The sequence below is a fragment of the Protopterus annectens genome, chromosome 1.part2 (assembly GCF_019279795.1).
Source record: "Protopterus annectens isolate FY-2018-M chromosome 1.part2, PAN1.0, whole genome shotgun sequence".
Taxonomy (NCBI): Eukaryota; Metazoa; Chordata; order Ceratodontiformes; family Protopteridae; genus Protopterus; species Protopterus annectens.
The window spans coordinates 466,835,912-466,853,444 of record NC_056727.1 but is presented as its reverse complement, the minus strand read 5'-3'; the positions used below and the strand labels follow the sequence as shown (position 1 = coordinate 466,853,444).

The 17,533-nt window shown below is 40.4% G+C and overlaps 1 protein-coding gene across 1 annotated transcript in view; it reads right to left on the bottom strand.

Annotated features, from left to right (window-relative positions):
• Positions 1-17,533, bottom strand: part of CFAP61 (cilia and flagella associated protein 61) — a 4,145,169-nt gene that overhangs the window by 2,334,105 nt on the left and 1,793,531 nt on the right. The gene's annotated exons all lie outside the window — the stretch shown is intronic.

The window sequence follows — 17,533 nt, the reverse complement described above, 5'->3', positions numbered from 1 at the left end:
TGCAGGTCAGACAAATTTTTATCAACCATAGGAGAAGTTATGGATAGCAATTAATAAAGAGATGAAGGATTTTATCTGGGAAGGAAAGATGATAAGAGTCAAGTGGGATAAGCTGATTCTTCCAACTGACCAAGGCAGTTTGGGATTCCAGATGATGAAATGGGGGGGGGGGGCTCAAGAAAAGAGGACAGACTGGTATTTTAGATGAAAATGCTTAAGGAGAATAACAATAACTATACAGAATATTATTCATAAAGTAGCAGAAAGTATTCTACGAACTAAGTCAACATAGGAATGGAGAAAGAAGATTATGCCGATGTGGTTGACTGCAATTAGAGATACAGACAATAGGCAAAAGGGTGACTGGAATTTATTGGAGAAGACTGGCAAAAGAACCAAGGTATTTGGAACAAATAACTAAACAGGGAAAGGTAATAGAATGGGAAAAGGTCAAGAATTTATTTGGACTGCAGGCTAGAGATTGCCTTCCCTAACAAGGATTGATATCAGAGTATAGGCAAAGAGAAAGAAATAGGAGGATCCTAAGCGAAAGATCAGCACTGCTAGAGTTTTTTATTAGAATCTAGAATAGAAGCTGCTGTTAAAAAAAAGGAATAATTATTAGAGTATAAAAATATTGCATGATAACTGTAAGAATCAATCAGAGGAGGTTAGAAAGGATTGGGAAGAGATACTGCATAAGCAATTCATAAAGAAACCATGGGAGGTGGGGTGGAATATATGTTTGTCTTCCAAATATGCAACAAAGTCTAGAAGATTTGCTTGGAAGTGTTTACATAGGTATTTTTATACCCCAAGTAGACTCTAAAGAATTTTTCTTCAGGTAGACAGCAAATGTTGGAGGTGTGATGGGGAAGAAAGAGATAATTAGGAACATATTTTCTGGGAGTGTAGTGAGTTGGCATGCTTTAAAGATTCCCTGCAGATGGCTCTGTCAGAGAGATACTGGGTGAGCAAATTGGTGTAACTAAGGAAATTATTTTTTTGATATGATACCGAATCAGAATTGCCTGGGCATACTAAGACTTTGCTGATTGTAATTATGGTAGCTGCCAAAAAGAGTAATTACTAGAAAATAGAAATCAAAGTTTAAACCAACTTTATTAAAAGTAGTGAACATGGTAACAAAGATAAAACAATTGGAAATGAGATCTTTAGAAAAGGGTAGGAGAAAATTACATACAAAAAATGGGAATTGTGGGAAGAATACATGCAGAGGAGGAATTAAAAGAAGTCAGGATTTGAATGAGCTATGTAATGATTGACTGATAATGACTGGATAGATTTTAAGTGATGTGTAATGTTTGCAACTAAAATTATGTGAGAAACAGAAGAAACTAAACCACACAAAGCAGATGTTTCCTCATAGGAGGGGACTGCAGATAAAACATTTCTCACACTTTCATAATTAATCAGAATAAACTTTAACATATGAGCCTGACAACTCAAATTTTTAAAAACAAAAGTTGCAGTCCACACATTTTCCCAAACTTATTAATTGTTCTACAATCTCTGTATGAAGGGAAAGGGTTAGAATTAACAACATACTTGGCAGTGGGATGAGTGTACAAAAATTTGAAAGATTGAGGAACTTTGCATATTCTATCCAATTTCTTGGGTGCAGAAGGATGGCTGTCAGGGGAACCCATGGGCTGTGACAAAAACATCCTCTAACACTGAGAACACTGGGGGGATAGGGGGAGTTTTCAGAATTTCACATACAGCAACTCACAGTATTTTCTGAAGGACTGAGAAACCCAAGTGTTCTCTCACTGAACACACAAGCACATTCTGGAAACAGTCTCACAGAAAGAGAATATTTCACAATGAGATTCACATGCCATGCTTCCCTCTGAGTCTGAATCATTAAATGGAATAGAAAAAAAAACTGCCTCTGTCCTATCACATTCCTTTCCAGATTCAATTTCTTGAAGCTTTTCAAGAAAAGTGAAATCCAGAAACCACTTGATAAGGTCAATAACCTGTAGATGACCCTGAGCCAGACTTAATAAACTATGCCTGTCTGGTGGAGCTGCTGCAATAGAAGATAAGTGTTTAATTTTCTGTTTCATTTTGACAGGAAATTTGTGGTAGCTATGATTATCAATGGAAGCAGCAGCTTCCCCAGGGATGGGTACAACATTTTTGTATGCAGGGGTACCTTCCCTGCCTCTTCTCCCAAGACTGATAAGAGTGGCACTCTCTTATATGCTGAGGGAATCCCAAAAGCCTCAGAGGACATGACTAATCTGTGGTCCATAGTGGATATGTCCAAATGGCCAACAGTGTAGGGATCTGGTAAAAAAAGAGTAGCGATCTGAAGTTCCAGCTTTGGCCACAGCAGTGTCATCCACCTGTTGCTGAGACAAATTGCTAGCTTGCTGTTGTGACAAAGGCTGTTTAGTTAACTATTTGTATTTGTGGCTTGAAGGGCTGACCATTGGACCAGAAGTTTATTCTATGGTCAAGCCAAAAATGCTGCTTCTTTCCTAGGGAAACTAAGCAACACAAGATGGTAAAATATAAAAAAATATTTTAAAGTAACTTTTTTCAGTTAAAACACATTAAAACACTCAATACACTGTACTACCAGCACCATAAAATAATTTAAACACATTTTTTTCCACTGGGAAAAAAACAGCTTCGGAATGTTTAAAATAACTTTTAAAACTCTCAGAAAGAAAATTTGTTCCTGTTTAAATGTACAGTACATTCACATGACAGTCAACAAAAACATGTATTCTTAACTTAAACAATATACTACTAAACAGGAAAGTAAGATCAAACAATAAAAATAATATTGGGAAGTATTTTCCCCAAAGGAAACTTGTCTGCCCATGGGAACAGTACTAGCCAACCATTAAATCTTGAAAGCTTGTAGAGGAGTGTTCTCTTTGGCTGCAGGAAAGCTCTGAAGGGCTTGGTGACTAGTCTTGCCTTTTAGGCAGCTCAGTTTAAGCTGTGTAACAGTTTGGACATACAGAAGGTGCCCTGAAGCTTTTGGAAGCCTGCTGGCAATTGTATCCTTAGCTGGATATAAACCATATAGCTAAGGCTATTATAGCAGTGATCAATATGATGCATGTCATCCTATTGCTACCATCTTCCCACTCTCATAATTATTATTACACTGTGTGCTATATCAGATGCTGACATCATAACTGCACTTCCTGAACACTTATGCCTTCCCCTTGCTGACAAAACATATCCGTTTCCAGTTTTATCAAAATTCTGGTATGAAATAAAAATGCTACATCTTTCTCACAGTCTAACGTGTAGTCTTTTAACACCATTTTAATGATGTTCACATTAACAGAAAGTATTGAAAAGTTACCCTTTTATTTGTTTGTATCTTTTTAAACAAATTTTCTCTTTATTACTCTACCACCTATTGGTGCAGCATCTTCATTATCCTACTCACCACTTTGTAATACATCATGTACTCTGGAGTATATATTTTTTTCATCTGTTTGTGATACTTCCTCAGCATTACTTTCCTTACTTCTAAAATGTTCTTCCCTCTCTCTTCTTCAGGATGTTCTTTGCTCCTTGCGTTCTAGTGTTTCACTATTTTGCTGTCTAGTCAGTTTTGAAGCAGCTTCACTTTCCTCACTTTTAAAGAGTTTCCCCTACCCATCCTCACTGTGTTCTTCAGTTGATTCTGTTTGTTCCACACTGTCTTTCATTTCAGTATGCTGCTACATTAGTCAGTTGTGAAATACTTTCTTCTTTATTTTCTCATGCTACAAACTATCAAACTATAGATGTCTTTTTGGCTGACATTTTAAGCATGATATTTCAGACTTTCAATAAATTTCTGTATTCACCACATTGTCTGCATCTTCTTTTAGAAAATTTTTAATTAAATGGAGTTCAGCCCCACAGAAATAACACATTTTGGGCTGTTCTATATATCTCACAGTCCATCTTATACCTGCTATGTTTATAATACAAGGCATGTGTTTAACATTGTAATTCTTTTCCATGAGTGACCTAAACTTCCCATGGACTAGTCTATATTCTACTAGTATCATAAACTTTTGTATCAGAATGAACATTTTGGACTACAACAGCTAAATACAGTCTAATATTATGTTCTGTAATAATTCTGGTTCGAAGCTGTATATGCAGTTTTTTCATAACATTCAGTGTCTCAGAAAAAAGGTATTAATCTTTTTGTCATTTAACTTAAAGGAAAAACTTTTGCATTAAAAAAAAAAAATTTCAATGGTTACATCACAAAGACATTTTTTCCCATTTGTAGATCTCACTGAAAACCCGAAAGGAGAAATCAATTTGTGCCAAACAGTATCTCTGTCAATGTCACTGTCTTGTTTTATAGAAATGTTTACTAATGCATGTTTTTTTGCAGCTGATCCTTTCTCCACTGCTGCATGTCTTCTCCCTCCCCACCGAAGTCTGTTGTTCTCCTTATTGAATTACAACTGCATGTTGTGACATCACATTACTGTCTGACAGGTTCCCTTCACCTGAATTTATTGGTTGCACCCCAATGTCAGCAATCTCTTCACTAGTACTTTTTTCTATTATCTCTGACCAGGAAAAAGCAATCTCATCTGTCGGTTCTTCTTCAGTAGTCAGTTCTTTCAGCAGGGAAGTGTTCAATGGACTTTGAGTTAGCACATCCTTTTCAGTCTGTGCAACAGTATTATCCAACTCCCTTCCAAAGTCTGATTATCTCCATACTTCTGACCATACCCCCACGTTCATCCACTCCTCCTGCTTCCCTACATTCCTAGCTAGAAACTCTAAATCCTTCTCCAGTGGTTGAAAAGAGGCTGCCAACCTAGTGTGACTAATGTGGTCAACAAAGTATAAAAAAAATAAATGCATAACCTTTTTTATTTTACCTTTTATATGCTTTGCCACTTCCTCTCCACGCCACAAACTAACTGTAAACTGCTTAGGCAGTTTATACTGTCTTTCTGCAATTTATACTGCTTTTTTAGCATCACCTTTATCCCATTTTTGCATTGATACTAACTTGCTGCAATTTATTCTGTTTTATCTGTTTACTTTGGCAACTCATACTGTGATCTATTCTCACTTATTTCGCTGCAAGCTTCACCTTTTTTCTACATGCTCTAAACAGAGTTCCAGGCTTGCTGACTGCATTGACTGGTGCTGTTCCAGTGAGTTGAGTCATTCCATTCTTAATGTTCAAATTTGTTTTATTCACATTGAGCTCCAATATGACCAGTGCATTTGAATAACATCCACCACTTAGTAGCGTCCCTTAGAATACCAAACTCTTCATCTGCTTTTACCCTGCTCTTACACACACACTTTGACTCTCATCTCTTCTCGGTTTTGGGTATCTTTGCAAGCATAAATTAAATAATGTAAAAACACATGTTAATAGTTTGCATGACTGTTTGTATTAAATTACCTTACCTAAGCTGAGGAACATTTATTGTTGTGTAATACTGGTACATAAAATAATTCACATTTAAGCCTTGTTCAGTGCCTTATATATTTAAACTGGGTTCATTGCCTTCTGTGGTGGGTCACAGTGTAGTGGCTCATCACACAACACATTCAGTTTTGATTCTGGAACTTCAGAAAGTTTTAGGTTCTAGTATTACACCTCATGACTGGATTCCCTTTTGAATACTAGCATGGAAGAGGTTACAGTAGTGCTACACTCTTAAGGTGCTGTACTTTCGATATGCATTTAAACTGATGTCCCATCCACCTGAGGTGGTGGAATTAAAAAATCACAAGGCACTTATCAAAAATTTTAGGTGGAACTTTACTGCACAAAACTTAAAATCATCACATAGAAAAGTCAAAGTCAATATTGTCAATAAATATTACTTTTGTAAACATCTATCTATGGGTCCCCTTCAGAATGTCATAGGTTCACAGGTAGGTACTAGACTATCGGCCCAAGGGTCTACATAAGCCTAGCCAACAAGGTTCCCTGGCTTACGCCACCCAAGAAAGTTATTTTCTTGTGCCACTGTCGAGCAGAGACACAAAAGTGATCCCGGGGGTGTATTTCCTATTTCCCATCCACTCATCAAGATTTTTCTTGAAGAGTGCTAATGAAGAACTTTGCTTGACATAGATGGGTAGCCTGTTCCAGAGTATGGGAAGTCTCTGGGACAGGAATCTATCCCTCCAACATGTCCTGTTGATTGTGGTGACAAGGTTTAGGTCCCTAGAGCATGTAGCTCGGAGGGATTGGGATTTCTTTAGGTGTAGCATGTCCAACAGCTCTGGGTTTGACATAGCTTTATATGTTAGGCAGAGATCACCTCGGAGTAGGCAATATGCTACAGAGTAAAGCTGGAGTTTTTTTGAGGCTGTCAGTGTAGGGCATTTGTTTGAGGCCAGTAATCCTCTTTGTGAGGTATTTCTGTGGCCTTTCCAGCTGCTGCAGATGTCTTGTGAGGTACATTCCAAAAGGGGCATTGTACTCTATAATGGGTCTAATGAGTGTTGAGTAGAGGGGAACAATGACCTCTTTTTTCCTGGATGAGAAGCCTTTTATGATGAGGTGTGCCATGTAGAAGGACTTCCTGACTACAGTAGTGATGTGACTATCAAAGGAGAGACTACTGTCCACCTGGGTCCCAAGGTCTCTTATCACACATTCAGTGTTAAGTAGATTGCTGCCTATGTGGTAGGTCATGGGTACAGAGTTTTTACCAAAGGGGATGACACTGCACTTTTTGGCATTGAACTTGAGACCATGGATCTGACACCAGGCATCTGTCTTAGCGAGGCCCTTCTATAGGATGTCCACATCATTTGGGGACTTGACTATGGCTCCTAGTTTGCAGTCATCTGCGAACTTCATTAGTCAGAGGCCTTCTGTGTAAGCCTGTACTTCAGAGAAGTAGATACCAAACAGGATAGGTACCAGGACGCAACCCTGTGGTCCTCCACTTGTCACTGCTTTGAGGTCAGATTTGGAGTCTGCAACTTTTACAGTGTGGGTTCTGTCAGTGAGCCACTTGGCAACCCATCTTGTGACGTAGGGATCTATACCTAGTTTAGTGAGTTCAGCTATAATTCCAGAATGGGGGATGTCGAAAGCTTTGGTGAGGTCAAGACAGGATATGTGAACTGCCTTACCCTCATCTACTGCTTTGGTGACTGCCTCAAAGAAGTCAATCAGATTCAGGAGGCATGATCTGCCTTTCACAAACCTGAACTGGGTGGGATCCAGAGTTTGGAGGTTACCAATATCTTTGTTTATGAGTTCCATGATGATAAGTTCCATGGCCTTGCAGACCAGGCTCGTCAGGCTAATAGGTCGATAGTTCCCGGGATCAGTGGTGGCTCCCCCTTTGTGGAGTGGGATAACTGTTGCTGTGTGCCATTCAGTGGGCACAAAGCCTGATGCAAGGCTATTATTGAACATGGTGCTTAAGTGGGGAGCCAGTTCATTCTGAAGTTCATGTAAAACGCAGCCTGGGATGTTGTCCCGTCCCATGGATGCTGTGTTTTTTGCTTTAGAGAGTGCAGGTTTTACCTGCGTAGTTGTGATTACAGGGACTCTGCATTCTTCCTGTATATATATGGGCCCTTTAGGGGGTGGGGGGGTAAAGTTAGCACTGAACCTATCTGCCAGGATGTTGGCAATATCAGTTGGTTCTGTAATTTTCGTGCCTTTGTGCTCTAACTCACAGCAGAGCTGGGTGTTGCCATCAAGATTCTTGACATAGCTATAGAATGCTTTGTGATTGTCCTTAGAATTAGTGGTGATTTTGTTTTCATAGCTAGCTTTGGAGATTCTTATAAGGGATCTCAGTATCTTACTGAGGCTGACTAGGGAGCTCCTCCACTCACGGGATTTTACTCTGTTTTGCAACAGTTTCTTCCTTCTGTTGTACAGTTTGTTTATGGCAGGGGACCACCAGATTGGCTTCCTTTTTTTGGAGGATAGCGTCTTGGTTCTGCTTGGGATAGCACAATCCATGCACTTGTGTAAGTGCTTATAGAGTGCATTTGTGTAGGATTCAGTAGTTGTAACTGTATTGTCCATCTGCATGGGTGTCATGAAGTTCACCACTTCTGTCTTAAGAAGCATGAAGTTGACTTTGGAGAAATATTTTACCGTTGTTTCCTTAATGGGGGGTGGGGGCGGGATGTGGATATCAAGAGTGATTAGCTTATGGTCAGATCAGACCAACGAGGAGTTGACTTCAGGTATGGAACACCGGTCACTCATGTTGGTAATGACTAGGTCTAGGATACTGTTGCCCCTGGTGGGGGTGTGGATAAGTTGATCCAGGGCATTGGAGTTTATGCATTCCAGAAAGCGTTGCACTAAGGTGTTGGTACACGAGTAGTTTTCCCAGTTAATGGTGGGGTAGTTGAAGTCGCCCATTATTAGGGTGTTTGGTTGTACCCTAATATTTTCCAGTACATCAAGAAAAGAGGAGTGGGAATCCTGGGGCATGGTGGGGGATCTGTAGCAAGCTACAATTTGGATTGCAGTTTTGCCCAGAGTTAGTTGCACTTGGATAACCTTGGATGCATTATGCTGAGCAACTAGCCTGGAGGTGTGGATATCCTTAATGAATATGGACACACCTCCGCCTTTAGTGCTTCGGTCCAGGTTACATGGCTGAAAAATGTGGTATGAGTTATAGCCTGGTAGTGCAGGGGTGCTCTCTGGAGCCTTGAACCAGGTCTCAGTCACTGCACAGATATCGATATTCTCCATTTTAAGGAGTGCCTCGAGTGAGTGCATTTTGAGATTTAGACTTCTAGCATTGAGTAGCATTACCCTCAGTTTTTGCTACTGCAAAAAGTACAGTTGTGCACACTTACCATAAATGTAGATGTCTGAGTGTATTCACTGTTGCAGTCATTACATTTGGGTAATCTGCTGGCAGGTTGCCCTCAGTGGGCCTGAATAACAAAGTTTGGGTCCTGCATCGGCTGCTGTCTCCTCTTCCATGACGTCAGATCATCAGGTGTATAAAACATGCAGCCGACCCCATTTTAATCAGTTTTTCTTGCCCCAAATGTCAGGTGCCCCCTAAATGGGGAGCAAAAATATGTAAATAAATATATATATATATATATATGTACATGCACTTTAAAACACATAAAATTTACCTTCAACTAAAAGCAAATACACCACAAAGGCTTTTGAGCATAGTGAAGGAAAGAAGAGGTATGATAATAGAAAAGAAAGGGGGCTGGCGGGTGGCTAACCCAGACTGCAACAGTGAATACACTCGAACATCTACATTTATGGTAAGTGTACACAACTGTACTATGTTCTTCGTGTTTCACTGTTGCAGTCATTACATTTGGGTAGAATCCCAAAGCTATGGATGGCAGGATGGAATTAAACAGCATTAGGAGCAGCTATAAGGCCCTGCAGGACTGCAGTGGCAAAGCCTGCCCTGGATTTAGAAAAGAGAGGTAAATGGTAATGCTTTGCGAATGTATGAACTGAGCTCCAAGTAGCAGCTTCTAGAATGTCTCTTGTAGGAACCCCTCTGAGAAAAGCTGCTGAAGTAGAAGCAGCCCTGGTGGAATGGGATCTGATCATACCTCTCAACTGTCCCGAATTACTTGTTTTTTACCGAGTTTTGGGGTCCAAAAAAGGGGTGCCACGATTTCTGAGTGGCACCCCTTCGTTTCCAATTTATTCGCACTTTGTTTTTTATTTTTTTAATTTTTGCGCTTCGTGAGCTGATGTCATCACATGCACAATGATGTCAGCTCCACCAGCCTGTAAGACTTGCTCGCGTTCGTACGTAGCATGTATTTCCAGCTCTGGTTCAAATGCATTTGCGAGCGGCAAAGTTACCAGAACTGGAAAGGATTTACTGGATCTATTTATTTTAGAAGACGCTCGCTCAAAGGACTGGATCTATTTATTTATTTTAGAAAAAAACGGACGCTCACTGGAGTTTCAGAAGAAGATGCTCGCTGTTTTCCTAGATGGATTTAGAGGTAAGGGGGATGACACGTGTGTGTGTGTGTGTGTGTGTGTGTGTGTGTGTGTGTGTGTGTGTGTGTGTGTGTGTGTGTGTGTGTGTGTGTGTGTGTGTGTGTGTGCGCAAAACTGGACACTATCATTTCAAAGTACCTCACCTGATGTTTCCATTCTGATATTGGCATAAGCTGTATCCCTGAGTCTTTTCCTAATAGTAATCCCTACAATGAATTTGTCATGTAATTTGTTCAGCTCAAGCCAAAAGTTTTTTCATTTTCCTACAGGCAAAGCTGCCAAATAACTGCAGATGGTAGATGGCTGTCTACCTTACAGCCACATTTTAAGGATCTAATTTATAGAACACTAAAACTTCAAAGCCTGAAACAATGAAAGAACAGATGAATTCAAGCTAAGTTTCCTATATATTGCCTCTCCTTTTTTGAAGTATGCTTGCCTAAAGCCATACATTGACCTGTTAATCAAACGTAAATTTATGAAATCAGCAAATATATATTTGGAAAGACCATATACTTCAATGTTTCCTTAGTATACGATGCTAATTAAAATGTAGGATGGTTCGATCAGAAGCTGCTTGGTTAATCTAATCAAATGTGTTTTATTCTTCCCACATTGTTACTGTGCCTGGAAGCATTAAAACTTTACTTGATAAGACTGTGATAGTGGATGAAAAGCAGACAGTTACACAAGTGAGATAAGCATGTATCTTTGCATGTCAGTATTTCTTTCTACTGTTAACTATTTCTCAGTAACAAACTGTTTTTCCACAGCAGGCAGACACACACTGATGGTAGTGAGGATTTAAATGCAGTGAGCTACAAGTGTAAGGCTGATACCTTTGACTTTACTAGTAGCAACATCTCCTAATGACACAGAAATGAGGATTCAGTCTGGAAAAAAAAGGAAAAATGGAAAGCTAATGAGCAATCTCAGTTTAATGAATGTGGACATTGGAGGTCTTTGCTATGCACCAGCTTTCTACAGTGCAAAATATTTGTTAGAATCTAGTTTTATGTAGTGCTCTGTTAGTAACCTACTTGGTTTGGACCACACTGGGATATATTTCTAAACCTACTGTGGAACTGAAAGATTTGTTGGCTTGTTTTGGATAGATAATATTTGCTATTCTAACTCAAACTTAATTTGAACTTGTACTCCATAAAACAAGCTGACTTTTTAGACAAGGTATATATGCATGTTGAAGTAGTGAATATAGTAACAGAGATAAAAACAACTGGAATTTGGATCTTTAGAAAAGGGAAGGAGCAAACTACATAGAAAAAATGGAAATTGTGGGAACAGTATATGCAGAGCAGGAACAAGGTTTAAGAGGCAGGATTTGAATGAGCTATATAATGCTTAACTGACAATGACTGGAAGGTTTATAAATGATTTATAATGTTTACAGCTACAGTTGTTTCAATAGTATCTGTGATGTAAACTGTGTCCAACTAAAAGTGATAGAATTTTATGTGTTTTTCATTTATATAAATGTAAGATTGCCTTTGTCATATGTGAAAATTTTATAAAGATGTTGGGGGAAAAAGGTATATATACATGTTTGAATATATCTCTTCATTATTATCACTGCTAACACTGTTACACTATTGTCATTCTATTTATAGTGTGGCTGTGGAAGTAGACTTTTATGATGGAAATGTTCTGAACTGGGCAATTTTGTCATTGTTGGTTCATGCATTTTGTTTCATTGCCTACAGTACAGCCTACTGGAAAAATGTTAAAACAATAAATTTAAAATGTGCTCTGTCTAACAAGTGTGTTGTTTTATACAAGGAATATAATTTAATGAAGTCAGGAAGGTGTATCAAAGAAAAGAACACATGTATGTTTCTTGTTTTGTGTGCAAGGGGCCAATGATTTGAAAACAGCCCAAAGGTAATCTTTATCCACCACTGACCAGATGCATTTTCTTTGGATGTGGTGTGGGTTTCAATGAATGTGAGTTTCAAGGGCAGAGTAGTTTTAATGCCAAATCTATTTTCAATGTGAGACAGTATTGCTTTGTTTACCAGATGTCTTAGTGTTTGTGCATTGTTGTGCTGTAAAATGTAAAAGTAAAATCCAAATAATCATTGTACAAGTAAAGCAATAGGAACACTAGTGTTTATGGTAAATGGGGTGAAATAGCCAGCTAATGGGACATTGGAATGGCTGCAGGGGGACTCTGGTGCCATATTTTGGTTCTGTTTTTCAGTTTGTTTGAAAGTTGGTATCCCACAATTCCATCAGAGTGGGTGGAGTTATGTAATTATGTATGCAAATTAGATGTTAATCAGCGTACAGATTTGTACCTATTTTTCATGGGCCTTCTCCAGATTTTTGATGTTTCCAGGTTGAGAGGTATGGATCTGATCCCCTTGGGCACAGGTTTACCATGGTGCAAGTAGCAGAAACTAATACAATGGCTTATCCATTTAGAAATAATCTGCTTTGATACAGCCTTCCCCTCTGATCCTACAGCAAATGCCACAAGTAGTTGCTCAGACTTTCTTAGAGATATTGTCCTGTTTAAGTAGAATCTTAGTTGTCTGTGTACATCTAATGAATGCAGAATCCGCTCCCCCTTGTTCTGCAGATTTGGGAAAAAAGTTGGCAGGTGAATGGTCTGGTTAAGAGCCACACTGGATACCACCTTAGGCATAAAATAAGGATTGGTCCTGAGGGCCACCCTGTCTGGGTAAAAGATAATGAAATGCTCCACTGCCATGAGAGCCTGTAGTTCTGAACCCCTTCTAGCTGAAGTGACTGCCAAAAGAAAGGCTGTCTTCCAAGAAAGAAATTTTATATCCGCAGTAACAGCTGGTTCAAATGGAGGTAGGGTGAGTTTTTCCAGCACAAAACTGAGGTCCCATGCAGGAGTTGGTACTCTTCTGGGAGGCCTTAAATTTTTGGCCCCTCTGAGGTACTGTTTTAGCAGGGGATGAGAAAAGAGTGGAGGCTCTGTGTTGTAATGAGCCGAGATGGCAGAGGCATGGATTTTTATTGAAGGAAAAGATAGGCCCTTGTGAAGCATCTCAGTTAAGTATTGCAAAATCTGTGGAATATTGGGCTTTGCTGTGTCTATTCCTTGTGCTTGGTTCCAAGCACAGAATCTCTTCCATTTATCAGCATAAGATGTTCTAGTACTTGCCTTCTGGCCTCCAAAATGACAACCATCACAGGTTTACTGAGAGATGTGATTGGTGAAATTAGTTGATTAGCCATGCTGCAAGATTCAGAGTTTGGAGCTGAGTATGCAGAATTTGATAGTTCTGCTGAGACAATAGGTGAGGTGTTTGAGGCAAGTACCACGGAGGAAAGTGTGGCATATTCCTTAGAAGTGGGTACCAGTGTTGGCGAGGCCAATCCGGAGCAATTAGAATCATTTTTGTTTTTTTCCTGTCTGACTTTTAGTAAGACCTTGGAGAGTAGAGGCAGAGGGAGAAAGGCATAGACTGATAGGTTTTTCCAGCTGAAGGATAAAGCATCCACTTTCCATGCTTTTTTGTGATGAGTTCTTGTGCAGAATGTGTCCAACTGATAGTTTTGGGGAGAGGCAAATAGATCTATGTCTAGTCTCCCCAATTTTCGTGTTAACATGCTGAAGATTTGTGGATCCAGTTTCCATTCATGTGGGTCCATAACATTTCTGCTTAGGTCATCTGCCAGAGTATTTTGCTTTCCTGGCAGGAATTGAGCTTGAAGATGTATTTGGTAAGTCAAGGCTGTGTTCCACAAAGCCATGGCTAGTCTGCAAAGGGGGTAGGAGTGGGTACCCCCCCTGCTTGTTTATGTACCACTTAACTGTGGTGTTGTTCGTTTTTATCAATAGTTGTCCTGGATGAAGGAAGTCCTTGACGGCTGTCAGAGCATTCTGTACCACTAACATTTCTTTCTGGTTGATATGTAGATGCATTTGGTTTGGGCTCCATTTGCCCTGAATGCATCTCCCTGCCAGATGGGCCCCCCAAGCATAGTCTGATGCATCTGTAGTTAGGGTTTGGGTGGCAGGGGGTAAAATGAATAACAGTCCCTTGTTTTGGTGACATGCCTCTGCCCACCAAAGGAACTCCTGTTGCAGGCAGGGAATGAGAGGAATCACTGTTTCCAGGCTGTGACAATGTTGACTCCATAAGCTTTTTGGGTACCATTAAAGCTTCCTCATATGCAGTCTCGCATATGGAATTAATAGAATGCAGGATGCCATGAACCCCAAAGCCTGCAGAATTTGTCTTGCAGATAGCTGGGTTTTTGTTGCCACTTGTTTGAAGTATGTTGTCAATTAAATTTGTTTGTCTGGCATGAGGTAAGCCATCTGGGCAGTTGTATTCAAGCTTGCACCCAGGAATGTAATTATTTGAGAGGGTACCAGTTGTGATTTCATTTTGTTTATGGTGTACCCTAGGCATGCTAGAAGCATTTTTACAAATGCCAGATGCTGAAGAACAGTGTCCTTGTCCTCTGCCTGAATGAGACAATCTTCCAGACAAGGATAAATTTGAATGTTTCTTTGTCTGCAAAATGCAATTACTGGTGCCAGGCACTTTGTAAAGACCTTGGGCGCAGTAGATAAGCCAAAGGGCAGTGCAGAGAATTGGTAATGCAAATAGCCTGCTTTGAAGCAGAGGTACCTTCTGCAAGATTCCTTTATTGGGATATGCAGGTATGCCTCTTTTAAGTCTAGAGTTACCAACCACGCATTCTTGCCTAACATAGGCAGTAGCTGTTGGAAAGTCAACATTTTGAGTTTTGGAATGTCCAGGAATGTGTTTAGAATGGATAAGTCCAGAATTGGAAGCCATGATTTGTCTTTTCTGGGTACCAGGAATAGTCTTGAATAAAATCCTTGTCCTTTTTCCTTTTCTGGCACTAGCTGAATAGCCCCCATATCCATGAGGGACATGACTTGGATCTGGGCTTCTGCCCACTGATTTGGTGGCAGATCTGGCCATCCGTTTGGAATTGGCAATGTGTGGAAATGAAATCTGTACCCCTGGGATGCTATATTTAATACCCACTTGTCCTGGGTAATTAAATGCCAATTTTGAGCATGAAGTGCTAGTTTCCCCCAAAAGGGCTGTCAAAAGATAAGTGCTTGGAGATGGCAGAGGAAAGTCATTGAGACTGCTTACTGTAGGGTTGTGCTTTGTTACTTCCTGATTTGGAGGTGGAGCCAACCCATTGTTTTGACCTATAAGATCCTTGTGCTTGAAACCTGGAGCCTTTGGAGCATCTGGGTTTGCCCTGAGCAGCTCTGGTGGACACAGGAAAGGACCAATTCTTAGTAGGCCAGTCTCTACTGAACCTGGGTGGCTGTACTTGCAATAAATCTTTTACAGTTTGCATATTTAGCTTTGTCTTCCATCTTTTTTAAAAACCTCTTCTGCCTTATTGCCAAAAAGACTGTCCTGCTGTAAAGGAGCATCCAACAATTTAGCTTTAACATGATCAAGCAGATTTTGCTCCTTGAGCCAAGCATGCCTTCTTATCACAGATCCAGTTACGGCGGCCCTGCAAGAGGCCTCCAAGGAATCAAAACCACATTGCAAAGTATGCTTTCCAACCTGTTCTGCTGAATGCAATAAATCCTGTAACTCTTTATTTTCCACACAAATCAGAAATCAACATAATTTTCTGTTTCAGTAAGCCCATAACATGCTGTTGATATTTAAGCATATGAAACTGGCAGTTTAAAGCCCTGATTGCCAAGGTTGCAGACGTATAAACCTTCTTTCCTCATCTATCCAGTGCCCTGGAGTCTCTATCTGAAGGGGTAGGATTTTTGGCTGTAGAAGCCTTAACACCCCTGGGACCCTGAGAAATAGTTTCAGGGTCAGCAGCAGGATTTTTGAAAATAAATTGGTGGGAGTCAGGAACCCTGTAATATCTGTCAGGCTTACTAGGAGCCGGAGGCAGGGAATCTGGAGCCATGCTGGATTCCAAGAAAACATCATCAACAATGTCTAATACAGGAGGTACTGCCAAAGGCTTATGCTGAGGAAGAAGAAGAAAATCCCTAAGCCTCTTTTTGGATTCTGGGAAGTCCTGACTCTCCCAATGAAAATGTTCCCTTAAAGTATGCAAAGTCTCTCCAAAAGAATAATCCTCAGGAGGAGAAGCAGAAGGGATGGATTCCTCTGCATCAGAGTCCTCATAAGGTGGAATAGAAAATTCCTGATCAGAAGAGCAATCAGAAGAAATGGAAACCTGATCTGAAGATTCATAATCAGTGCCTTGCCTAGGCCTCTTAGTGGGGGGGGGAGTTGGGACCCCTGATCAAGGTAATTAAATCCTCAGCCATTTTGATCATTTGTTTTTTATGCATAGGGGCCTGAGCACGTAGTTCATGCATTGTTTTTTTAGACATAGAAGTAGTTTTTGGCCATGTTTTTGATGGTGGCATCGGTTTAATATACACATGTTGAGGCCTAAAAACACCCTCAGAAGCCGGTGCCTGCTCAGCGGCTCTGGACCCATCCAAGGGAGAGGCACCCGCGGGTTCAATACTTGCAGAATCTCGTGGCATACCGGACTCTGAATGGGTCTCTGTAGAGGCCTGAGACTCAAATGTAGCGGGCATCAGGGGCTACGAAAGCGCCTCACTGAGTACCGGCAAACCAGTGACTGGCTTAGGTGAACCTTCGTCATCAGTTTTGGACCTTGACGGCCTGTCTCTGTCTTTTTCCTTGCATTTTTTGTGAACTCTGATAGTCAGATTGCTAACTGACAACATTTCAGGATAATTAAATCTTGAACCAAAATATTTAGAAGCAAAATTATACCTACTCTTAATAGTGCATTGGTTAAATTTAGCACAAAACCGACAGCAAGGCACGTTGTGATCAGGGCCTAGGCAAGGAATACAGTACAAATGTAAATCCTTATGAGGTATTTGCTTCCCACAAGTAATGCAATTATTAACTTTTACTGACATGGTAAGGAGCAAGAAAAAGTTTCCCCAACGTGGTACTCAGCTTTAATTTGAAGACTTCAGTTCTGAAACTCAAAAAACGATAATTTCAGTAGTCGGCCGACCGGCACTTGCGAACTGCTTCTGCTTCGGGCACTGCGCAGCAAGAAAGACTGATTAAAATGGTGTCGGCTGCATGTTTTATACCCCTGACGACCTGCCGTCATGGAAGAGGAGACAGCAACAGACGCAGGACCCAAGACTTTGTTATTCAGGCCGACTGAGGGCAACCTGACAGCAGATTACCCAAATGTAATGACTGCAACAGTGAAACATGAAGAACATCCCCAGATCATCAAAGACTACATCGTCAAGATGAAAATAACAAAAATCCATTTCAGCAAATGACGGGAGCAACGAAGATATTCAGATAGTAAGCAACCTCTTGGCTGACAAGGTGAACTTTGCCCTTTTCCCAACAGTAGTGCAATCTCTGAGTTGGTATATTTAGTTAGAGTCGGTTGTGTGGGGCATAGCCCCCTACCAGGGTGGGCTAAGGATGTTGTGGTTTAGGTTTTGTGACTTTTGGGATGAGTGATTAATTACCTTGGGAACAGCTTTGTTGCTTTGGTCTTTCACTGAAATGGATTTTC